The sequence below is a fragment of the Phyllobates terribilis genome, unplaced genomic scaffold (assembly GCF_046119375.1).
Source record: "Phyllobates terribilis strain yellow unplaced genomic scaffold, ASM4611937v1 Scaffold_40__1_contigs__length_11209783, whole genome shotgun sequence".
NCBI classification, from domain to species: domain Eukaryota; kingdom Metazoa; phylum Chordata; class Amphibia; order Anura; family Dendrobatidae; genus Phyllobates; species Phyllobates terribilis.
The window spans coordinates 10,283,395-10,301,340 of NW_027362800.1; the positions used below are offsets into that span (position 1 = coordinate 10,283,395).

The window sequence follows — 17,946 nt, forward strand, 5'->3', positions numbered from 1 at the left end:
TGGAAGGGAGGAGAACCAATTAAGGCGGGGGGGGGGGTGGAACGAGCAGCTGTCTACCCTTTGCAGGAGGGTTGCTGATTAATTACCTCTCCTGCTGCTGCTGCTGCTGGCTGTCCAGCAGCAGACTGAAGGTGGCTGCTGCTGTGCGCAGGTATATAAAGGCTCAGAGCCTATTATGACACGCGCAGCCAGCGTTCCATTGCCACATTCCGTCTACTGCAGGCGGGATACCTGGATGGCTGAATGTCACTGAGAAGCTCACAGAGACCGCCATAAGCAACAGTTTAAAAGAATGCCACAGACTAATCAACCAAACTTTTTGGGTTGGTTTCTCTTTTATAGTCTGCAGGCATTAAATGAAAGAAGTCAGTGTTCCAGCAGAGGGAGACAACGTTTCAGAAAAGGCATTGTAGCAAACCAAAAAAGAAATTTTAAGCGCAGCAGAGTAACCAGCTCACATACCTGTTAGCTCAGGTGAGTTTAAAAGGCTGCTGTTGATAACAAGGGCATTTGCTAAATAGATGGTGTGTGTGCAACAATATACTGAAAGGTCAATTATATTGTGCAGCTTATCTCACCACCTGTAGTTATTTAGGTGAAAGCTCCAAAATGCTTGCCTAATATGTCTGTTTATCCAAAAGGAAGTATAGAGGGAGAGCTAGATAGATAGCATTGCATTACATTACATTACATGGCAATGCAATGCACAGTTGCTGAAGTTGAACCAAAATGAGCTTGTCATCTGGCTTCTGCAACTTTTAACATGAAAAATCCAATGAGGAGAAGAAAAGAAAAGCCAAAGAGTCCATCCCAAAATCCGACAAACAAGCAAAATGAACAAAAAGCATTGAATTCAATTCTTTCTGATTTTAGAAACTGCATTAAAGAAGGGGTGCACCGGTCCTGGAGATACTGCAATACCAGGTCAATGCGTGGAGTGGACAGAGCAAGCTCTTTTTCCATCTCCCTGTTCTAAAAATCCATTTAATATATGGTCCCCAGATAGGGGACGTATCAGATATTAAACTGATAAGAACAGATACTACACTTGATCTTAGCCAAAAGGCCGAGAAGCGATAACCAGAATTGGTTTCCGACTACGGTGCCACCCAAGGATTCTGAAAAGTCCATTTGTGGAGATGGCCACCTGGACTCCCGTTAAGAAGACATGCTGTCAACCTCTAGATCCCTCACATGCCTGCACTTTTCGGCTTGCTGCTGCTGCAATCCACGCGTTTTAGATCTGCATAACTCCACCTCTTTTAGCACAGTACCCTCAACCCCCGGCTGTTCCCACCCGCCTCAACACCGTTGGAAGGGAGGAGAACCAATTAAGGCGGGGGGGGGGGTGGAACGAGCAGCTGTCTACCCTTAGCAGGAGGGTTGCTGATTAATTACCTCTCCTGCTGCTGCTGCTGCTGGCTGTCCAGCAGCAGACTGAAGGTGGCTGCTGCTGTGCGCAGGTATATAAAGGCTCAGAGCCTATTATGACACGCGCAGCCAGCGTTCCATTGCCACATTCCGTCTACTGCAGGCGGGATACCTGGATGGCTGAATGTCACTGAGAAGCTCACAGAGACCGCCATAAGCAACAGTTTAAAAGAATGCCACAGACTAATCAACCAAACTTTTTGGGTTGGTTTCTCTTTTATAGTCTGCAGGCATTAAATGAAAGAAGTCAGTGTTCCAGCAGAGGGAGACAACGTTTCAGAAAAGGCATTGTAGCAAACCAAAAAAGAAATTTTAAGCGCAGCAGAGTAACCAGCTCACATACCTGTTAGCTCAGGTGAGTTTAAAAGGCTGCTGTTGATAACAAGGGCATTTGCTAAATAGATGGTGTGTGTGCAACAATATACTGAAAGGTCAATTATATTGTGCAGCTTATCTCACCACCTGTAGTTATTTAGGTGAAAGCTCCAAAATGCTTGCCTAATATGTCTGTTTATCCAAAAGGAAGTATAGAGGGAGAGCTAGATAGATAGCATTGCATTACATTACATTACATGGCAATGCAATGCACAGTTGCTGAAGTTGAACCAAAATGAGCTTGTCATCTGGCTTCTGCAACTTTTAACATGAAAAATCCAATGAGGAGAAGAAAAGCAAAGCCAAAGAGTCCATCCCAAAATCCGACAAACAAGCAAAATGAACAAAAAGCATTGAATTCAATTCTTTCTGATTTTAGAAACTGCATTAAAGAAGGGGTGCACCGGTCCTGGAGATACTGCAATACCAGGTCAATGCGTGGAGTGGACAGAGCAAGCTCTTTTTCCATCTCCCTGTTCTAAAAATCCATTTAATATATGGTCCCCAGATAGGGGACGTATCAGATATTAAACTGATAAGAACAGATACTACACTTGATCTTAGCCAAAAGGCCGAGAAGCGATAACCAGAATTGGTTTCCGACTACGGTGCCACCCAAGGATTCTGAAAAGTCCATTTGTGGAGATGGCCACCTGGACTCCCGTTAAGAAGACATGCTGTCAACCTCTAGATCCCTCACATGCCTGCACTTTTCGGCTTGCTGCTGCTGCAATCCACGCGTTTTAGATCTGCATAACTCCACCTCTTTTAGCACAGTACCCTCAACCCCCGGCTGTTCCCACCCGCCTCAACACCGTTGGAAGGGAGGAGAACCAATTAAGGCGGGGGGGGGGGGGTGGAACGAGCAGCTGTCTACCCTTAGCAGGAGGGTTGCTGATTAATTACCTCTCCTGCTGCTGCTGCTGCTGGCTGTCCAGCAGCAGACTGAAGGTGGCTGCTGCTGTGCGCAGGTATATAAAGGCTCAGAGCCTATTATGACACGCGCAGCCAGCGTTCCATTGCCACATTCCGTCTACTGCAGGCGGGATACCTGGATGGCTGAATGTCACTGAGAAGCTCACAGAGACCGCCATAAGCAACAGTTTAAAAGAATGCCACAGACTAATCAACCAAACTTTTTGGGTTGGTTTCTCTTTTATAGTCTGCAGGCATTAAATGAAAGAAGTCAGTGTTCCAGCAGAGGGAGACAACGTTTCAGAAAAGGCATTGTAGCAAACCAAAAAAGAAATTTTAAGCGCAGCAGAGTAACCAGCTCACATACCTGTTAGCTCAGGTGAGTTTAAAAGGCTGCTGTTGATAACAAGGGCATTTGCTAAATAGATGGTGTGTGTGCAACAATATACTGAAAGGTCAATTATATTGTGCAGCTTATCTCACCACCTGTAGTTATTTAGGTGAAAGCTCCAAAATGCTTGCCTAATATGTCTGTTTATCCAAAAGGAAGTATAGAGGGAGAGCTAGATAGATAGCATTGCATTACATTACATTACATGGCAATGCAATGCACAGTTGCTGAAGTTGAACCAAAATGAGCTTGTCATCTGGCTTCTGCAACTTTTAACATGAAAAATCCAATGAGGAGAAGAAAAGCAAAGCCAAAGAGTCCATCCCAAAATCCGACAAACAAGCAAAATGAACAAAAAGCATTGAATTCAATTCTTTCTGATTTTAGAAACTGCATTAAAGAAGGGGTGCACCGGTCCTGGAGATACTGCAATACCAGGTCAATGCGTGGAGTGGACAGAGCAAGCTCTTTTTCCATCTCCCTGTTCTAAAAATCCATTTAATATATGGTCCCCAGATAGGGGACGTATCAGATATTAAACTGATAAGAACAGATACTACACTTGATCTTAGCCAAAAGGCCGAGAAGCGATAACCAGAATTGGTTTCCGACTACGGTGCCACCCAAGGATTCTGAAAAGTCCATTTGTGGAGATGGCCACCTGGACTCCCGTTAAGAAGACATGCTGTCAACCTCTAGATCCCTCACATGCCTGCACTTTTCGGCTTGCTGCTGCTGCAATCCACGCGTTTTAGATCTGCATAACTCCACCTCTTTTAGCACAGTACCCTCAACCCCCGGCTGTTCCCACCCGCCTCAACACCGTTGGAAGGGAGGAGAACCAATTAAGGCGGGGGGGGGGTGGAACGAGCAGCTGTCTACCCTTAGCAGGAGGGTTGCTGATTAATTACCTCTCCTGCTGCTGCTGCTGCTGGCTGTCCAGCAGCAGACTGAAGGTGGCTGCTGCTGTGCGCAGGTATATAAAGGCTCAGAGCCTATTATGACACGCGCAGCCAGCGTTCCATTGCCACATTCCGTCTACTGCAGGCGGGATACCTGGATGGCTGAATGTCACTGAGAAGCTCACAGAGACCGCCATAAGCAACAGTTTAAAAGAATGCCACAGACTAATCAACCAAACTTTTTGGGTTGGTTTCTCTTTTATAGTCTGCAGGCATTAAATGAAAGAAGTCAGTGTTCCAGCAGAGGGAGACAACGTTTCAGAAAAGGCATTGTAGCAAACCAAAAAAGAAATTTTAAGCGCAGCAGAGTAACCAGCTCACATACCTGTTAGCTCAGGTGAGTTTAAAAGGCTGCTGTTGATAACAAGGGCATTTGCTAAATAGATGGTGTGTGTGCAACAATATACTGAAAGGTCAATTATATTGTGCAGCTTATCTCACCACCTGTATTTATTTAGGTGAAAGCTCCAAAATGCTTGCCTAATATGTCTGTTTATCCAAAAGGAAGTATAGAGGGAGAGCTAGATAGATAGCATTGCATTACATTACATTACATGGCAATGCAATGCACAGTTGCTGAAGTTGAACCAAAATGAGCTTGTCATCTGGCTTCTGCAACTTTTAACATGAAAAATCCAATGAGGAGAAGAAAAGCAAAGCCAAAGAGTCCATCCCAAAATCCGACAAACAAGCAAAATGAACAAAAAGCATTGAATTCAATTCTTTCTGATTTTAGAAACTGCATTAAAGAAGGGGTGCACCGGTCCTGGAGATACTGCAATACCAGGTCAATGCGTGGAGTGGACAGAGCAAGCTCTTTTTCCATCTCCCTGTTCTAAAAATCCATTTAATATATGGTCCCCAGATAGGGGACGTATCAGATATTAAACTGATAAGAACAGATACTACACTTGATCTTAGCCAAAAGGCCGAGAAGCGATAACCAGAATTGGTTTCCGACTACGGTGCCACCCAAGGATTCTGAAAAGTCCATTTGTGGAGATGGCCACCTGGACTCCCGTTAAGAAGACATGCTGTCAACCTCTAGATCCCTCACATGCCTGCACTTTTCGGCTTGCTGCTGCTGCAATCCAGGCGTTTTAGATCTGCATAACTCCACCTCTTTTAGCACAGTACCCTCAACCCCCGGCTGTTCCCACCCGCCTCAACACCGTTGGAAGGGAGGAGAACCAATTAAGGCGGGGGGGGGGTGGAACGAGCAGCTGTCTACCCTTAGCAGGAGGGTTGCTGATTAATTACCTCTCCTGCTGCTGCTGCTGCTGGCTGTCCAGCAGCAGACTGAAGGTGGCTGCTGCTGTGCGCAGGTATATAAAGGCTCAGAGCCTATTATGACACGCGCAGCCAGCGTTCCATTGCCACATTCCGTCTACTGCAGGCGGGATACCTGGATGGCTGAATGTCACTGAGAAGCTCACAGAGACCGCCATAAGCAACAGTTTAAAAGAATGCCACAGACTAATCAACCAAACTTTTTGGGTTGGTTTCTCTTTTATAGTCTGCAGGCATTAAATGAAAGAAGTCAGTGTTCCAGCAGAGGGAGACAACGTTTCAGAAAAGGCATTGTAGCAAACCAAAAAAGAAATTTTAAGCGCAGCAGAGTAACCAGCTCACATACCTGTTAGCTCAGGTGAGTTTAAAAGGCTGCTGTTGATAACAAGGGCATTTGCTAAATAGATGGTGTGTGTGCAACAATATACTGAAAGGTCAATTATATTGTGCAGCTTATCTCACCACCTGTAGTTATTTAGGTGAAAGCTCCAAAATGCTTGCCTAATATGTCTGTTTATCCAAAAGGAAGTATAGAGGGAGAGCTAGATAGATAGCATTGCATTACATTACATTACATGGCAATGCAATGCACAGTTGCTGAAGTTGAACCAAAATGAGCTTGTCATCTGGCTTCTGCAACTTTTAACATGAAAAATCCAATGAGGAGAAGAAAAGCAAAGCCAAAGAGTCCATCCCAAAATCCGACAAACAAGCAAAATGAACAAAAAGCATTGAATTCAATTCTTTCTGATTTTAGAAACTGCATTAAAGAAGGGGTGCACCGGTCCTGGAGATACTGCAATACCAGGTCAATGCGTGGAGTGGACAGAGCAAGCTCTTTTTCCATCTCCCTGTTCTAAAAATCCATTTAATATATGGTCCCCAGATAGGGGACGTATCAGATATTAAACTGATAAGAACAGATACTACACTTGATCTTAGCCAAAAGGCCGAGAAGCGATAACCAGAATTGGTTTCCGACTACGGTGCCACCCAAGGATTCTGAAAAGTCCATTTGTGGAGATGGCCACCTGGACTCCCGTTAAGAAGACATGCTGTCAACCTCTAGATCCCTCACATGCCTGCAGTTTTCGGCTTGCTGCTGCTGCAATCCACGCGTTTTAGATCTGCATAACTCCACCTCTTTTAGCACAGTACCCTCAACCCCCGGCTGTTCCCACCCGCCTCAACACCGTTGGAAGGGAGGAGAACCAATTAAGGCGGAGGGGGGGGTGGAACGAGCAGCTGTCTACCCTTAGCAGGAGGGTTGCTGATTAATTACCTCTCCTGCTGCTGCTGCTGCTGGCTGTCCAGCAGCAGACTGAAGGTGGCTGCTGCTGTGCGCAGGTATATAAAGGCTCAGAGCCTATTATGACACGCGCAGCCAGCGTTCCATTGCCACATTCCGTCTACTGCAGGCGGGATACCTGGATGGCTGAATGTCACTGAGAAGCTCACAGAGACCGCCATAAGCAACAGTTTAAAAGAATGCCACAGACTAATCAACCAAACTTTTTGGGTTGGTTTCTCTTTTATAGTCTGCAGGCATTAAATGAAAGAAGTCAGTGTTCCAGCAGAGGGAGACAACGTTTCAGAAAAGGCATTGTAGCAAACCAAAAAAGAAATTTTAAGCGCAGCAGAGTAACCAGCTCACATACCTGTTAGCTCAGGTGAGTTTAAAAGGCTGCTGTTGATAACAAGGGCATTTGCTAAATAGATGGTGTGTGTGCAACAATATACTGAAAGGTCAATTATATTGTGCAGCTTATCTCACCACCTGTAGTTATTTAGGTGAAAGCTCCAAAATGCTTGCCTAATATGTCTGTTTATCCAAAAGGAAGTATAGAGGGAGAGCTAGATAGATAGCATTGCATTACATTACATTACATGGCAATGCAATGCACAGTTGCTGAAGTTGAACCAAAATGAGCTTGTCATCTGGCTTCTGCAACTTTTAACATGAAAAATCCAATGAGGAGAAGAAAAGCAAAGCCAAAGAGTCCATCCCAAAATCTGGCAAACAAGCAAAATGAACAAAAAGCATTGAATTCAATTCTTTCTGATTTTAGAAACTGCATTAAAGAAGGGGTGCACCGGTCCTGGAGATACTGCAATACCAGGTCAATGCGTGGAGTGGACAGAGCAAGCTCTTTTTCCATCTCCCTGTTCTAAAAATCCATTTAATATATGGTCCCCAGATAGGGGACGTATCAGATATTAAACTGATAAGAACAGATACTACACTTGATCTTAGCCAAAAGGCCGAGAAGCGATAACCAGAATTGGTTTCCAACTACGGTGCCACCCAAGGATTCTGAAAAGTCCATTTGTGGAGATGGCCACCTGGACTCCCGTTAAGAAGACATGCTGTCAACCTCTAGATCCCTCACATGCCTGCACTTTTCGGCTTGCTGCTGCTGCAATCCACGCGTTTTAGATCTGCATAACTCCACCTCTTTTAGCACAGTACCCTCAACCCCCGGCTGTTCCCACCCGCCTCAACACCGTTGGAAGGGAGGAGAACCAATTAAGGCGGGGGGGGGGTGGAAAGAGCAGCTGTCTACCCTTAGCAGGAGGGTTGCTGATTAATTACCTCTCCTGCTGCTGCTGCTGCTGGCTGTCCAGCAGCAGACTGAAGGTGGCTGCTGCTGTGCGCAGGTATATAAAGGCTCAGAGCCTATTATGACACGCGCAGCCAGCGTTCCATTGCCACATTCCGTCTACTGCAGGCGGGATACCTGGATGGCTGAATGTCACTGAGAAGCTCACAGAGACCGCCATAAGCAACAGTTTAAAAGAATGCCACAGACTAATCAACCAAACTTTTTGGGTTGGTTTCTCTTTTATAGTCTGCAGGCATTAAATGAAAGAAGTCAGTGTTCCAGCAGAGGGAGACAACGTTTCAGAAAAGGCATTGTAGCAAACCAAAAAAGAAATTTTAAGCGCAGCAGAGTAACCAGCTCACATACCTGTTAGCTCAGGTGAGTTTAAAAGGCTGCTGTTGATAACAAGGGCATTTGCTAAATAGATGGTGTGTGTGCAACAATATACTGAAAGGTCAATTATATTGTGCAGCTTATCTCACCACCTGTAGTTATTTAGGTGAAAGCTCCAAAATGCTTGCCTAATATGTCTGTTTATCCAAAAGGAAGTATAGAGGGAGAGCTAGATAGATAGCATTGCATTACATTACATTACATGGCAATGCAATGCACAGTTGCTGAAGTTGAACCAAAATGAGCTTGTCATCTGGCTTCTGCAACTTTTAACATGAAAAATCCAATGAGGAGAAGAAAAGCAAAGCCAAAGAGTCCATCCCAAAATCCGACAAACAAGCAAAATGAACAAAAAACATTGAATTCAATTCTTTCTGATTTTAGAAACTGCATTAAAGAAGGGGTGCACCGGTCCTGGAGATACTGCAATACCAGGTCAATGCGTGGAGTGGACAGAGCAAGCTCTTTTTCCATCTCCCTGTTCTAAAAATCCATTTAATATATGGTCCCCAGATAGGGGACGTATCAGATATTAAACTGATAAGAACAGATACTACACTTGATCTTAGCCAAAAGGCCGAGAAGCGATAACCAGAATTGGTTTCCGACTACGGTGCCACCCAAGGATTCTGAAAAGTCCATTTGTGGAGATGGCCACCTGGACTCCCGTTAAGAAGACATGCTGTCAACCTCTAGATCCCTCACATGCCTGCACTTTTCGGCTTGCTGCTGCTGCAATCCACGCGTTTTAGATCTGCATAACTCCACCTCTTTTAGCACAGTACCCTCAACCCCCGGCTGTTCCCACCCGCCTCAACACCGTTGGAAGGGAGGAGAACCAATTAAGGCGGGGGGGGGTGGAACGAGCAGCTGTCTACCCTTAGCAGGAGGGTTGCTGATTAATTACCTCTCCTGCTGCTGCTGCTGCTGGCTGTCCAGCAGCAGACTGAAGGTGGCTGCTGCTGTGCGCAGGTATATAAAGGCTCAGAGCCTATTATGACACGTGCAGCCAGCGTTCCATTGCCACATTCCGTCTACTGCAGGCGGGATACCTGGATGGCTGAATGTCACTGAGAAGCTCACAGAGACCGCCATAAGCAACAGTTTAAAAGAATGCCACAGACTAATCAACCAAACTTTTTGGGTTGGTTTCTCTTTTATAGTCTGCAGGCATTAAATGAAAGAAGTCAGTGTTCCAGCAGAGGGAGACAACGTTTCAGAAAAGGCATTGTAGCAAACCAAAAAAGAAATTTTAAGCGCAGCAGAGTAACCAGCTCACATACCTGTTAGCTCAGGTGAGTTTAAAAGGCTGCTATTGATAACAAGGGCATTTGCTAAATAGATGGTGTGTGTGCAACAATATACTGAAAGGTCAATTATATTGTGCAGCTTATCTCACCACCTGTAGTTATTTAGGTGAAAGCTCCAAAATGCTTGCCTAATATGTCTGTTTATCCAAAAGGAAGTATAGAGGGAGAGCTAGATAGATAGCATTGCATTACATTACATTACATGGCAATGCAATGCACAGTTGCTGAAGTTGAACCAAAATGAGCTTGTCATCTGGCTTCTGCAACTTTTAACATGAAAAATCCAATGAGGAGAAGAAAAGCAAAGCCAAAGAGTCCATCCCAAAATCCGACAAACAAGCAAAATGAACAAAAAGCATTGAATTCAATTCTTTCTGATTTTAGAAACTGCATTAAAGAAGGGGTGCACCGGTCCTGGAGATACTGCAATACCAGGTCAATGCGTGGAGTGGACAGAGCAAGCTCTTTTTCCATCTCCCTGTTCTAAAAATCCATTTAATATATGGTCCCCAGATAGGGGACGTATCAGATATTAAACTGATAAGAACAGATACTACACTTGATCTTAGCCAAAAGGCCGAGAAGCGATAACCAGAATTGGTTTCCGACTACGGTGCCACCCAAGGATTCTGAAAAGTCCATTTGTGGAGATGGCCACCTGGACTCCCGTTAAGAAGACATGCTGTCAACCTCTAGATCCCTCACATGCCTGCACTTTTCGGCTTGCTGCTGCTGCAATCCACGCGTTTTAGATCTGCATAACTCCACCTCTTTTAGCACAGTACCCTCAACCCCCGGCTGTTCCCACCCGCCTCAACACCGTTGGAAGGGAGGAGAACCAATTAAGGCGGGGGGGGGTGGAACGAGCAGCTGTCTACCCTTAGCAGGAGGGTTGCTGATTAATTACCTCTCCTGCTGCTGCTGCTGGCTGTCCAGCAGCAGACTGAAGGTGGCTGCTGCTGTGCGCAGGTATATAAAGGCTCAGAGCCTTATATGACACGCGCAGCCAGCGTTCCATTGCCACATTCCGTCTACTGCAGGCGGGATACCTGGATGGCTGAATGTCACTGAGAAGCTCACAGAGACCGCCATAAGCAACAGTTTAAAAGAATGCCACAGACTAATCAACCAAACTTTTTGGGTTGGTTTCTCTTTTATAGTCTGCAGGCATTAAATGAAAGAAGTCAGTGTTCCAGCAGAGGGAGACAACGTTTCAGAAAAGGCATTGTAGCAAACCAAAAAATAAATTTTAAGCGCAGCAGAGTAACCAGCTCACATACCTGTTAGCTCAGGTGAGTTTAAAAGGCTGCTGTTGATAACAAGGGCATTTGCTAAATAGATGGTGTGTGTGCAACAATATACTGAAAGGTCAATTATATTGTGCAGCTTATCTCACCACCTGTAGTTATTTAGGTGAAAGCTCCAAAATGCTTGCCTAATATGTCTGTTTATCCAAAAGGAAGTATAGAGGGAGAGCTAGATAGATAGCATTGCATTACATTACATTACATGGCAATGCAATGCACAGTTGCTGAAGTTGAACCAAAATGAGCTTGTCATCTGGCTTCTGCAACTTTTAACATGAAAAATCCAATGAGGAGAAGAAAAGCAAAGCCAAAGAGTCCATCCCAAAATCCGACAAACAAGCAAAATGAACAAAAAGCATTGAATTCAATTCTTTCTGATTTTAGAAACTGCATTAAAGAAGGGGTGCACCGGTCCTGGAGATACTGCAATACCAGGTCAATGCGTGGAGTGGACAGAGCAAGCTCTTTTTCCATCTCCCTGTTCTAAAAATCCATTTAATATATGGTCCCCAGATAGGGGACGTATCAGATATTAAACTGATAAGAACAGATTTTTTTTTTTTATCGAAAGCCCGAATTCGTGTACAAAACCCGAGTGCGCTTAAAAAAGTGACAAGTGCCACAAAAAAAGTGCACTAGGATGCTGGTCTTCTTGAAACCCTCTCCAAAAGGAGAAGGGTCCCCCAAACCATTCCCCGTCCCTCCGAGCCAGAAGGCCACAGCGAGGAACAGGGACAAATAGCCACCTCCAGCCGGAGCCAGAGGCGACCCAATCTTACCCCCAGCACCTGCCCGAGTTCTCACCCGAGCAAGGCACTGGGAGCCAAAGACTGTGCTACCCTCCCGGAAGAGGGGAGCCAACAACGCTCTCCTCCCGAAAGAGGAGAGCCAGGGGGGTTCAGGGGGGAGCGGAACCTGATGGCCACACACTCCCCCCCTAGACCTGCCAAGAGAGGAACCCGTAAGGGAACCGCATCCCGACAAAATCCTAGTAGGACGTGACACACGTGAATAAGTGGACACACAGTGACAAAGAAATTAAATAAATAGTGAAGGTTTCACAGTATAATACTGCCCGGACCTTCGACCGGGAATTGAAAAATTCCCCATCCTAAGGCCAGAAGGCCCGGAATAAGGGTGTGTGCGAAGAAAGAAAATTTGAAGTGCTTGTGCAAATGTGCCATAAACTCAAGTGGGGTTCCCAATCCCAGTGAGTTAAGGCACCCCAGGGTCACCACTCCTGGGGCACTTCACACTTCGGTCTTTCGATCTTCCCCGACCCAATGGCGTCGATCCTGGGGGGCCATGCTTTCCACCAGATGACTATATTAGCCACCTGGCGTACTAACAAGCGCCTAAACCCCAGTGTGCATAATGTATCAATCTACTAGGGGGGCCAACATCCAAAACCGCCTTTTCGAAAGATACTAGACTTGATCTTAGCCAAAAGGCCGAGAAGCGATAACCAGAATTGGTTTCTGACTACGGTGCCACCCAAGGATTCTGAAAAGTCCATTTGTGGAGATGGCCACCTGGACTCCCGTTAAGAAGACATGCTGTCAACCTCTAGATCCCTCACATGCCTGCACTTTTCGGCTTGCTGCTGCTGCAATCCACGCGTTTTAGATCTGCATAACTCCACCTCTTTTAGCACAGTACCCTCAACCCCCGGCTGTTCCCACCCGCCTCAACACCGTTGGAAGGGAGGAGAACCAATTAAGGCGGGGGGGGGGGATGGAACGAGCAGCTGTCTACCCTTAGCAGGAGGGTTGCTGATTAATTACCTCTCCTGCTGCTGCTGCTGGCTGTCCAGCAGCAGACTGAAGGTGGCTGCTGCTGTGCGCAGGTATATAAAGGCTCAGAGCCTATTATGACACGCGCAGCCAGCGTTCCATTGCCACATTCCGTCTACTGCAGGCGGGATACCTGGATGGCTGAATGTCACTGAGAAGCTCACAGAGACCGCCATAAGCAACAGTTTAAAAGAATGCCACAGACTAATCAACCAAACTTTTTGGGTTGGTTTCTCTTTTATAGTCTGCAGGCATTAAATGAAAGAAGTCAGTGTTCCAGCAGAGGGAGACAACGTTTCAGAAAAGGCATTGTAGCAAACCAAAAAAGAAATTTTAAGCGCAGCAGAGTAACCAGCTCACATACCTGTTAGCTCAGGTGAGTTTAAAAGGCTGCTGTTGATAACAAGGGCATTTGCTAAATAGATGGTGTGTGTGCAACAATATACTGAAAGGTCAATTATATTGTGCAGCTTATCTCACCACCTGCAGTTATTTAGGTGAAAGCTCCAAAATGCTTGCCTAATATGTCTGTTTATCCAAAAGGAAGTATAGAGGGAGAGCTAGATAGATAGCATTGCATTACATTACATTACATGGCAATGCAATGCACAGTTGCTGAAGTTGAACCAAAATGAGCTTGTCATCTGGCTTCTGCAACTTTTAACATGAAAAATCCAATGAGGAGAAGAAAAGCAAAGCCAAAGAGTCCATCCCAAAATCCGACAAACAAGCAAAATGAACAAAAAGCATTGAATTCAATTCTTTCTGATTTTAGAAACTGCATTAAAGAAGGGGTGCACCGGTCCTGGAGATACTGCAATACCAGGTCAATGCGTGGAGTGGACAGAGCAAGCTCTTTTTCCATCTCCCTGTTCTAAAAATCCATTTAATATATGGTCCCCAGATAGGGGACGTATCAGATATTAAACTGATAAGAACAGATACTACACTTGATCTTAGCCAAAAGGCCGAGAAGCGATAACCAGAATTGGTTTCCGACTACGGTGCCACCCAAGGATTCTGAAAAGTCCATTTGTGGAGATGGCCACCTGGACTCCCGTTAAGAAGACATGCTGTCAACCTCTAGATCCCTCACATGCCTGCACTTTTCGGCTTGCTGCTGCTGCAATCCACGCGTTTTAGATCTGCATAACTCCACCTCTTTTAGCACAGTACCCTCAACCCCCGGCTGTTCCCACCCGCCTCAACACCGTTGGAAGGGAGGAGAACCAATTAAGGCGGGGGGGGGGGTGGAACGAGCAGCTGTCTACCCTTAGCAGGAGGGTTGCTGATTAATTACCTCTCCTGCTGCTGCTGCTGCTGGCTGGCCAGCAGCAGACTGAAGGTGGCTGCTGCTGTGCGCAGGTATATAAAGGCTCAGAGCCTATTATGACACGCGCAGCCAGCGTTCCATTGCCACATTCCGTCTACTGCAGGCGGGATACCTGGATGGCTGAATGTCACTGAGAAGCTCACAGAGACCGCCATAAGCAACAGTTTAAAAGAATGCCACAGACTAATCAACCAAACTTTTTGGGTTGGTTTCTCTTTTATAGTCTGCAGGCATTAAATGAAAGAAGTCAGTGTTCCAGCAGAGGGAGACAACGTTTCAGAAAAGGCATTGTAGCAAACCAAAAAAGAAATTTTAAGCGCAGCAGAGTAACCAGCTCACATACCTGTTAGCTCAGGTGAGTTTAAAAGGCTGCTGTTGATAACAAGGGCATTTGCTAAATAGATGGTGTGTGTGCAACAATATACTGAAAGGTCAATTATATTGTGCAGCTTATCTCACCACCTGTAGTTATTTAGGTGAAAGCTCCAAAATGCTTGCCTAATATGTCTGTTTATCCAAAAGGAAGTATAGAGGGAGAGCTAGATAGATAGCATTGCATTACATTACATTACATGGCAATGCAATGCACAGTTGCTGAAGTTGAACCAAAATGAGCTTGTCATCTGGCTTCTGCAACTTTTAACATGAAAAATCCAATGAGGAGAAGAAAAGCAAAGCCAAAGAGTCCATCCCAAAATCCGACAAACAAGCAAAATGAACAAAAAGCATTGAATTCAATTCTTTCTGATTTTAGAAACTGCATTAAAGAAGGGGTGCACCGGTCCTGGAGATACTGCAATACCAGGTCAATGCGTGGAGTGGACAGAGCAAGCTCTTTTTCCATCTCCCTGTTCTAAAAATCCATTTAATATATGGTCCCCAGATAGGGAACGTATCAGATATTAAACTGATAAGAACAGATACTACACTTGATCTTAGCCAAAAGGCCGAGAAGCGATAACCAGAATTGGTTTCCGACTACGGTGCCACCCAAGGATTCTGAAAAGTCCATTTGTGGAGATGGCCACCTGGACTCCCGTTAAGAAGACATGCTGTCAACCTCTAGATCCCTCACATGCCTGCACTTTTCGGCTTGCTGCTGCTGCAATCCACGCGTTTTAGATCTGCATAACTCCACCTCTTTTAGCACAGTACCCTCAACCCCCGGCTGTTCCCACCCGCCTCAACACCGTTGGAAGGGAGGAGAACCAATTAAGGCGGGGGGGGGGGGGTGGAACGAGCAGCTGTCTACCCTTAGCAGGAGGGTTGCTGATTAATTACCTCTCCTGCTGCTGCTGCTGCTGGCTGTCCAGCAGCAGACTGAAGGTGGCTGCTGCTGTGCGCAGGTATATAAAGGCTCAGAGCCTATTATGACACGCGCAGCCAGCGTTCCATTGCCACATTCCGTCTACTGCAGGCGGGATACCTGGATGGCTGAATGTCACTGAGAAGCTCACAGAGACCGCCATAAGCAACAGTTTAAAAGAATGCCACAGACTAATCAACCAAACTTTTTGGGTTGGTTTCTCTTTTATAGTCTGCAGGCATTAAATGAAAGAAGTCAGTGTTCCAGCAGAGGGAGACAACGTTTCAGAAAAGGCATTGTAGCAAACCAAAAAAGAAATTTTAAGCGCAGCAGAGTAACCAGCTCACATACCTGTTAGCTCAGGTGAGTTTAAAAGGCTGCTGTTGATAACAAGGGCATTTGCTAAATAGATGGTGTGTGTGCAACAATATACTGAAAGGTCAATTATATTGTGCAGCTTATCTCACCACCTGTAGTTATTTAGGTGAAAGCTCCAAAATGCTTGCCTAATATGTCTGTTTATCCAAAAGGAAGTATAGAGGGAGAGCTAGATAGATAGCATTGCATTACATTACATTACATGGCAATGCAATGCACAGTTGCTGAAGTTGAACCAAAATGAGCTTGTCATCTGGCTTCTGCAACTTTTAACATGAAAAATCCAATGAGGAGAAGAAAAGCAAAGCCAAAGAGTCCATCCCAAAATCCGACAAACAAGCAAAATGAACAAAAAGCATTGAATTCAATTCTTTCTGATTTTAGAAACTGCATTAAAGAAGGGGTGCACCGGTCCTGGAGATACTGCAATACCAGGTCAATGCGTGGAGTGGACAGAGCAAGCTCTTTTTCCATCTCCCTGTTCTAAAAATCCATTTAATATATGGTCCCCAGATAGGGGACGTATCAGATATTAAACTGATAAGAACAGATACTACACTTGATCTTAGCCAAAAGGCCGAGAAGCGATAACCAGAATTGGTTTCCGACTACGGTGCCACCCAAGGATTCTGAAAAGTCCATTTGTGGTGATGGCCACCTGGACTCCCGTTAAGAAGACATGCTGTCAACCTCTAGATCCCTCACATGCCTGCACTTTTCGGCTTGCTGCTGCTGCAATCCACGCGTTTTAGATCTGCATAACTCCACCTCTTTTAGCACAGTACCCTCAACCCCCGGCTGTTCCCACCCGCCTCAACACCGTTGGAGGGGAGGAAAACCAATTAAGGCGGGGGGGGGGGTGGAACGAGCAGCTGTCTACCCTTAGCAGGAGGGTTGCTGATTAATTACCTCTCCTGCTGCTGCTGCTGCTGGCTGTCCAGCAGCAGACTGAAGGTGGCTGCTGCTGTGCGCAGGTATATAAAGGCTCAGAGCCTATTATGACACGCGCAGCCAGCGTTCCATTGCCACATTCCGTCTACTGCAGGCGGGATACCTGGATGGCTGAATGTCACTGAGAAGCTCACAGAGACCGCCATAAGCAACAGTTTAAAAGAATGCCACAGACTAATCAACCAAACTTTTTGGGTTGGTTTCTCTTTTATAGTCTGCAGGCATTAAATGAAAGAAGTCAGTGTTCCAGCAGAGGGAGACAACGTTTCAGAAAAGGCATTGTAGCAAACCAAAAAAGAAATTTTAAGCGCAGCAGAGTAACCAGCTCACATACCTGTTAGCTCAGGTGAGTTTAAAAGGCTGCTGTTGATAACAAGGGCATTTGCTAAATAGATGGTGTGTGTGCAACAATATACTGAAAGGTCAATTATATTGTGCAGCTTATCTCACCACCTGTAGTTATTTAGGTGAAAGCTCCAAAATGCTTGCCTAATATGTCTGTTTATCCAAAAGGAAGTATAGAGGGAGAGCTAGATAGATAGCATTGCATTACATTACATTACATGGCAATGCAATGCACAGTTGCTGAAGTTGAACCAAAATGAGCTTGTCATCTGGCTTCTGCAACTTTTAACATGAAAAATCCAATGAGGAGAAGAAAAGCAAAGCCAAAGAGTCCATCCCAAAATCCGACAAACAAGCAAAATGAACAAAAAGCATTGAATTCAATTCTTTCTGATTTTAGAAACTGCATTAAAGAAGGGGTGCACCGGTCCTGGAGATACTGCAATACCAGGTCAATGCATGGAGTGGACAGAGCAAGCTCTTTTTCCATCTCCCTGTTCTAAAAATCCATTTAATATATGGTCCCCAGATTGGGGACGTATCAGATATTAAACTGATAAGAACAGATACTACACTTGATCTTAGCCAAAAGGCCGAGAAGCGATCACCAGAATTGGTTTCCGACTACGGTGCCACCCAAGGATTCTGAAAAGTCCATTTGTGGAGATGGCCACCTGGACTCCCGTTAAGAAGACATGCTGTCAACCTCTAGATCCCTCACATGCCTGCACTTTTCGGCTTGCTGCTGCTGCAATCCACGCGTTTTAGATCTGCATAACTCCACCTCTTTTAGCACAGTACCCTCAACCCCCGGCTGTTCCCACCCGCCTCAACACCGTTGGAAGGGAGGAGAACCAATTAAG

The 17,946-nt window shown here is 45.5% G+C and overlaps 13 non-coding genes across 13 annotated transcripts; all 13 read right to left on the reverse strand.

Moving 5' to 3' along the window:
* Positions 1 to 887: 887 nt before the first annotated feature.
* Positions 888 to 1,078, reverse strand: LOC141190621 (U2 spliceosomal RNA). The gene has a single exon (XR_012264640.1). It is a non-coding gene; the product is annotated as a U2 spliceosomal RNA (small nuclear RNA).
* A 1,121-nt stretch (positions 1,079 to 2,199) lies between these two features.
* LOC141190622 (U2 spliceosomal RNA) lies at positions 2,200 to 2,390 on the reverse strand. Its single transcript, XR_012264641.1, has one exon. It is a non-coding gene; the product is annotated as a U2 spliceosomal RNA (small nuclear RNA).
* Positions 2,391 to 3,513: 1,123 nt separating this feature from the next.
* On the reverse strand, positions 3,514 to 3,704 carry LOC141190623 (U2 spliceosomal RNA). Its single transcript, XR_012264642.1, has one exon. It is a non-coding gene; the product is annotated as a U2 spliceosomal RNA (small nuclear RNA).
* Positions 3,705 to 4,824: 1,120 nt separating this feature from the next.
* LOC141190624 (U2 spliceosomal RNA) lies at positions 4,825 to 5,015 on the reverse strand. The gene has a single exon (XR_012264643.1). It is a non-coding gene; the product is annotated as a U2 spliceosomal RNA (small nuclear RNA).
* A 1,120-nt stretch (positions 5,016 to 6,135) lies between these two features.
* On the reverse strand, positions 6,136 to 6,326 carry LOC141190625 (U2 spliceosomal RNA). Its single transcript, XR_012264644.1, has one exon. It is a non-coding gene; the product is annotated as a U2 spliceosomal RNA (small nuclear RNA).
* Positions 6,327 to 7,447: 1,121 nt separating this feature from the next.
* On the reverse strand, positions 7,448 to 7,638 carry LOC141190626 (U2 spliceosomal RNA). Its single transcript, XR_012264645.1, has one exon. It is a non-coding gene; the product is annotated as a U2 spliceosomal RNA (small nuclear RNA).
* A 1,120-nt stretch (positions 7,639 to 8,758) lies between these two features.
* LOC141190627 (U2 spliceosomal RNA) lies at positions 8,759 to 8,949 on the reverse strand. The gene has a single exon (XR_012264646.1). It is a non-coding gene; the product is annotated as a U2 spliceosomal RNA (small nuclear RNA).
* Positions 8,950 to 10,068: 1,119 nt separating this feature from the next.
* On the reverse strand, positions 10,069 to 10,259 carry LOC141190629 (U2 spliceosomal RNA). Its single transcript, XR_012264648.1, has one exon. It is a non-coding gene; the product is annotated as a U2 spliceosomal RNA (small nuclear RNA).
* A 1,116-nt stretch (positions 10,260 to 11,375) lies between these two features.
* Positions 11,376 to 11,559, reverse strand: LOC141185783 (U2 spliceosomal RNA). Its single transcript, XR_012260400.1, has one exon. It is a non-coding gene; the product is annotated as a U2 spliceosomal RNA (small nuclear RNA).
* Positions 11,560 to 13,559: 2,000 nt separating this feature from the next.
* LOC141190630 (U2 spliceosomal RNA) lies at positions 13,560 to 13,750 on the reverse strand. The gene has a single exon (XR_012264649.1). It is a non-coding gene; the product is annotated as a U2 spliceosomal RNA (small nuclear RNA).
* Positions 13,751 to 14,871: 1,121 nt separating this feature from the next.
* Positions 14,872 to 15,062, reverse strand: LOC141184377 (U2 spliceosomal RNA). Its single transcript, XR_012259138.1, has one exon. It is a non-coding gene; the product is annotated as a U2 spliceosomal RNA (small nuclear RNA).
* Positions 15,063 to 16,185: 1,123 nt separating this feature from the next.
* Positions 16,186 to 16,376, reverse strand: LOC141190631 (U2 spliceosomal RNA). Its single transcript, XR_012264650.1, has one exon. It is a non-coding gene; the product is annotated as a U2 spliceosomal RNA (small nuclear RNA).
* A 1,121-nt stretch (positions 16,377 to 17,497) lies between these two features.
* On the reverse strand, positions 17,498 to 17,688 carry LOC141184764 (U2 spliceosomal RNA). Its single transcript, XR_012259488.1, has one exon. It is a non-coding gene; the product is annotated as a U2 spliceosomal RNA (small nuclear RNA).
* Positions 17,689 to 17,946: the final 258 nt, after the last annotated feature.